Raw genomic sequence first — 6,000 nt, forward strand, 5'->3', positions numbered from 1 at the left:
AGATAGATGAATACAAATTAAGATAGGATAGTCGAACTTTGTGTCATTGCCCTGCATATCGATAGCTATCGACTCCAAAGTGACGAAAACCCAGCAGAAAAGACTTTCATGGAAGTTTCCTATTGACGATGAATTCGTGGTACATGATGGATTGATGCTCGTGCATTCTCATTGGCGGTCTCTTATTTGAATACCGCTAAAGTGGAAAACCCTCTTCCATTTCACCAAAATAATTTAAATCGTTGATGTTTTTTTGGGCAAAGTGTTTAAAAATTTCGTTTTCTGTTTATAGTAGCATTATCAGAGGTAAATACAATCCTTCGGTAAGCTACTGAAGGTTGATGACCTTAAGAATCAGGTGTACTGAGTTTTAGACCACGTTCAGGAATGAAAAAACGCGTAGTCCTCATATACCGGTATCTTCGGGATAGTATTTTTTCGAAGTACCTCAAGTAAAATTCCTTAAAAATTGTGTTTGCTTTTTATCGCGATGTTCATCGGTCGTCCTTCCTTATGCAACTTACCGTGCCTTTTTGAACGTAAAGAAGCAGGTCTTTAGAGCTGGAAACCGTGTCTGATATTAAAAAATAAGGGAGTGAACCCTATTAGAAGGCCAGTTTCTTCAGTGTACTATTTTTTAAAGCATTTTTGTATGCTCATTTGAATAAATAAATAGTTTCTTTTGATACCTGCTTGGCTTGTATGCAATCCTGTTATCTTAAGCTCGCTATCACACTTTTCCGTTATTCATCTATGCATATACCCGCGTGTGAATGTTATTTCATTATCCCCTCTTAATTCCGATGTTTAAATCCGCGCGAAATAATGCAGAATATTGGTTTCAGAGTTAGCATTTTTTGAGGAAACAACTTATTGGGTGGGTTATATGTATCTTCGGAATCAAACACGAACTTTCTATGGAAGAAACAACCCGCTCATAACCAAAAGTTCGAAAGTTACTCAAAAGAAATATAATTTGCCTTTATTCGTAACAGGAGCCCCGCATTCGTCACGAGAGCTTATTTTAATGATTCGTTTGGGCTAACGGGGCAGCTTATTTCCTATTAGGGTTTATAGTGGTTTACTAGGACAAGTTAGCGCTCGCTACCCGAAACGGCATTTCAAAAGGCATCTCTTCTTGTCCTCCAAAGGGAGCAGAAATCTACAATTGGTGTCTTCATTTTTCTTAGAGAATTAGGCGCGAATGTAATGGTTCGAATTCGGGGAAAAATAATGATAATTATCCTTGTAGAATTTTTTATCGTGCTGTTCAATTGTGGGTAAATATCCTATATTTGCTAGTCGAAAGTTGTTTGAGAAAATCTCACGCCAGAAAATATCCCAGCTTTCGAGGATTTCCTCCTTATTCTCCAGACTATAGACCTCTAGTCTTATTCCTCTGTGCAACCTGAAAACATCAGGGTGAAGAACGGATAAATAAACAGTAGCATTATATTTGACTCTGCTCATACTGATACAATACCGAGTTACGCGCGACAATAATTACGCTATTCATCTCCATATTGCATTCCTCGGTGGCGGCAGGGTTAAGTCCTAGACTGCAAACCGTGAGGTTCAGGGTTTGCACCTTATCTGCGTGGCTTTTTTATCACTCAATACTTAAATGTATTTACATGGCGTGAAGTTTATTGTGGCATAGGTCCGATTACTTCCAAATTCGTTTGATAAAAAAGGTTATTATTTTAAATATATGATAAAGAATATTGCAAATAACTTCTGGATTTACTTGGAGACACTTTTCCATTGTGGAAAATGAAAAAAGTTCATATTCCTTACTTTTGGCAATATTTCTATTTCTTACGAAAAAAGGAAATTACGTGGCTATGGTGCAGTTTTGAGCTTCTCTAACGAACATACGTTCGAATCTTTCTCGCATTTGACGTTTTTGCCTGCCTCGGTAGTTATAGACTATGGACCAGGGCTAGAAGGTGAAGTACTTACCTTCTAACTCTGAGGTCGCGGGTTCGAATTCTGCGATCTCAAATTTTTATAATTCTGAATTATGGGTGAGAAAAAACTTTTTACCTTTGGATTTTCCTGACTCGATCTTTTTTTTTGTGCTCTACACCCATAAAATCGTCTCTCGAGTGAAGGCGAGACTTGATAAACTTGAATACCCACCACTACACACCCTAGGTGAGAAATAAGGCAGTTCCTGTAGCCGAATTTCCTATCTAAAACGTAGACAAATGCAATGAAGTCTCTGGGTCCCTGAATTCCGCCCTTAAATCCAGCAAATATCAACGCCATGAGTAGACAAGTAAACAATAATCATACAAGTGCAATTTTATGTTTAGTGTAATGAATGCGCCGAAATTATATTTTTCTAAAATAAACAGAGTTATATTCTGAACGCTGAATATATTATAATTAACGCTATAAATGACTATTATAAAGTCCCTCCACAGAAAAACTACCCTTATTCCATAAAAAAGTCACCAGAATCGGCCACGAAACGTCGGGTGACAAACCGAATATGTACGCATGGCACACATGAAAAAGCATCACCAATAGCTGTGCTTTTCTTGTTAATCAGTCCTTTCTCTTAAGCTTTTTAATGTCCATTGTACTTAAAAAACGGATTCTATGTTAATAGAAATACATATCGATGGCTAAGTTCTAACAACACGTAACTCAAAAATCGCAACTTTTCAGGAGAGCAAAAAAAAACGGTACATTTTTTTAATTGCATATAATTTTAATTGAAATCAAAAACCAAAAATACATAAAACTGAAAAATAAGCATGCATTTGAACAAAGAGTTGTTTTTTGCTTGAATTTTATTTTTATTAACAGTATTAGCGGCATTCGTTCAGACCGGCCAAATTTTGAGGTACGTGTTATTGGAACTTAGCCATCGATATAGGACCCTAATATGTAGATTCTGCCCTTCGTTTCCATAACTTTGTAAGTTCAGTTTCTCAAACCCCGATTTTCACTCCATTTGGAAAAAGGTTAAATTCCGTGATTGATTCGTGATATCTCCAACCTCGTATCATTTTCCGCCCATCAAACAATTGCGGCCTCTTTGCGCTTTGTGTAACTCCGGTAAATTTAATCTAAGCATCAGCAACAGCGGTGCTTTTCTTGCTAATCAGGCGTTTCGCTAAACCTTTTTAAATCCCTTTCACTCCAAAAACGAGTTTAATGTGATCAGAAATGCATTTGGGACTCGAATAAATAGACCATGGCCCCCTTCGTTCCCGCCTAGGACTCACCTCACTCTGCAGATGAGCCTGCGAGGTCCTTCTCCATGATCCTCCAGGGTTCCGGCAGGGGCTGGGCGACCCTTAGGCCTCCCTCATCATCCCTAAGTCCCTTTCACTGGTCCTTTTCCTCTTCCCCGCACCTCTTCCTGTTGCACTTACACTACGCCCACTTCGGGAGTACACTCGATCGCATCGGAACACACACGCGCCGTGTAACAAGCCCTGGCTGGAGTCTGCAGCTAAACCGGTCAAATATCCTTCTATCCCAATCTTCTTCTTCTATGGATCGATTTGTTCAACTTGAGTGCATTCTAAGGAGTGGCTATCTTCCAGCGTGTCTTCACCCGCGGGCCGCTATTCGCAGTGGTAGTATTATTCCCGCTAAGCTTTTCAAGGCGGCCCTATCTACCGCGTGCACCCGCGCTCCGTGACCGTCTGTCTGATGTGCAGCGACCGCGGGTGCCGGAGAGGGAGCGTGGTAAGAGGGGAGGGAGGGGGAAGTGCCTGCGCAGAACAGTGTGCGCAGCAAACAACTTCTCCTACCCTCCCTCCCGAGCCCTTCGCCGATCGGAGTGTTCCGCTTACGATGTAGGAAAATATTCTTTGAACATAATTATTCATGAATTTTGTTAGTTTTTTCTTTTTCTTGACCTTTATTTTTAATTTTGATTCTGTGTATTGGAGTTTATGTCGTGGAGAATTTAAGTGTAAATTGTTGCAAACGTTTTGGAATATTTATCAATTTCTTTTATTTGTCTGTTTTTGTTTTTGGATGGATGTAAGATTTCTTTGATTTACTTTTTTACTTTCAGACACACCTATATTCTTTAAGACCTATACTCCTTTGTAACTATTAATACCCACGCACTTTTTTCCATCGTGGAAAAATCGTGTACAGTTGTCATAATGTTTCAAGATATGGTCTATAAGGTTGTTTTGTCTTCTGATCAAGGTTTTCATGAGGCTTCTCTTCTCTCCTACTCTTCTTAGGACTTCCTCATTCCTTACTCGGTTGATCCATTAGGTTATTTGATCGTCATCATTCTTCGGTAGCACCACATTACAAAAAACTATACCCTTAATTTCTTCGCTGCTTTCATTTTTTCTACGAGAAATTTAAAAATGACCTAGATTTTCATATTTTTTCGTAAAATACATATTAATTACTTCTTCTGAGTTGAATTATTCTTTGTTAAGTAAAATAAAATGTTGACTCGGATAATTTAACGCAATTGTGGTAGTGAAAGGTGTACAATTGCGGTCGTGGCGATAAACGGAATTGTGGAAAATGAATTTGTATAGAAACTTAGTGCATAATGGAATGAATATGATTACAAGGACCTATACTTCCGATATTATTGATCTAATATGCTAGATAGGGAGTGAATGAAACTATCAACGCTCCGCCATAAGGCGAGCAAATAAATTACATAAATTAACAGGATATGAAAGGTAAGAGTGGGAACACATAGCAAAATCTGGACAACGTTGAAGTAGCCACCGATAATCACAGGGCATCAATGTGAACTGACTGGGTCTCGAACTCGGAATCCTCCAATGTCGTGCCGATCGCTTTAGCTGTTACGCAAAAAAAAGAATTAGAGTACAATAACTTCTATTGATATTATTATTTACCAGCTTAGGTACCCGTTTAGTTTCTACGGAAAATAAAAGAAGGAGCATGTTAACATAAACAGTCTCTATTCTATTTTGTTTTTTCTGTTTTCCCTATGATTTTGCATTTTTTGTAGAAAGCATGCCTAATATTTTTTATTTATTGTCCAATTTTGCACTAAGATTATTACATTACAGAAAATATACGTATTCACGCATAAAAAATACTTGTGTTAGGAAATAGAGAGGGGAAACTTAAGAATTTCGAACAGGCGGTACAAAATGCTCTTATGCTGCAAGGATATATATAAGGAACCTCTGAACGTTTTCATAAAGAAAAGTATGTGTTCGGGATAAAAGTTTTACAACGTCTTGAAATAACCTAACATTGCGCGCTGTATTTCGTGATATATAGTAGATTGATATAATAAAAAGTTGAAGCATTATCGCCATTTTGCGTTAAATGCATTCACATGCGAGCTTTTTGGTCGAAACTGACGGTGAAATGTTACTATAACCACAAAGTAGCAGTCCTCACTTCGTAGTCTCTAAGGGGCTTTCTTTATGGGGTAGTATCATGTAGTGGTGATTTAAGAATATCAGGTGATAGCTACTGTTTTGCTTCATATTTTCAAGCCTCGTTGGGCTTTAAAACGAAAAGGAGGCTCCTCTTAGTAACTCTCGGATTTTATAATTTTTCCTCACCAAATGCGAATTTTGAGAGGAAAAATGGAAATTAAAATAATTTTTCCATTAAAAGATGAGCATGTAGTGCTCATTATAATCTTGACTCAAAATAAGTGATATCACTGACGATGACTCGGAACTTCGGTGAGTATATACCATGCCAACGTTAAAGGTACTTTTGTAGAGTATGGTCTCACTTATTTCTCCTGATGACTTTTGGTGCATTGGTTTGAACCGTTGCACAGTGGGGCCAAACCCCACTTTAAGTGGACAAAATTCCAAAAATTAAAGTTTGAAATGGGTTTTTTTATATATGAGGTTGGGTAATAGGATGTATGAACTGCATAAAAGTGTATTTCACGGGTTGGTATGTGTGCACTAGGCATGGGCAAAAAATACCGGTATTCGGTAGTACCGAGTACTATTTTTTTTCTACTTCGGTAGTACCGGCCAGTATTTTTTAGCGGTA

The 6,000-nt window shown here is 38.1% G+C and overlaps 1 protein-coding gene across 1 annotated transcript in view; it reads right to left on the reverse strand.

Moving 5' to 3' along the window:
- Positions 1 to 3,652, reverse strand: part of LOC124167606 (kelch-like protein 17) — a 119,288-nt gene extending 115,636 nt beyond the window's left edge. The window contains exon 1 of the mRNA XM_046545585.1: positions 3,240 to 3,652. The gene's annotated coding sequence lies outside the window, so the exon portion shown is untranslated. The remainder of the gene's footprint in view (positions 1 to 3,239) is intronic.
- Between the last annotated feature and the right edge of the window lie 2,348 nt (positions 3,653 to 6,000).

Source organism: Ischnura elegans, chromosome 11, assembly GCF_921293095.1.
Source record: "Ischnura elegans chromosome 11, ioIscEleg1.1, whole genome shotgun sequence".
Taxonomy (NCBI): domain Eukaryota; kingdom Metazoa; phylum Arthropoda; class Insecta; order Odonata; family Coenagrionidae; genus Ischnura; species Ischnura elegans.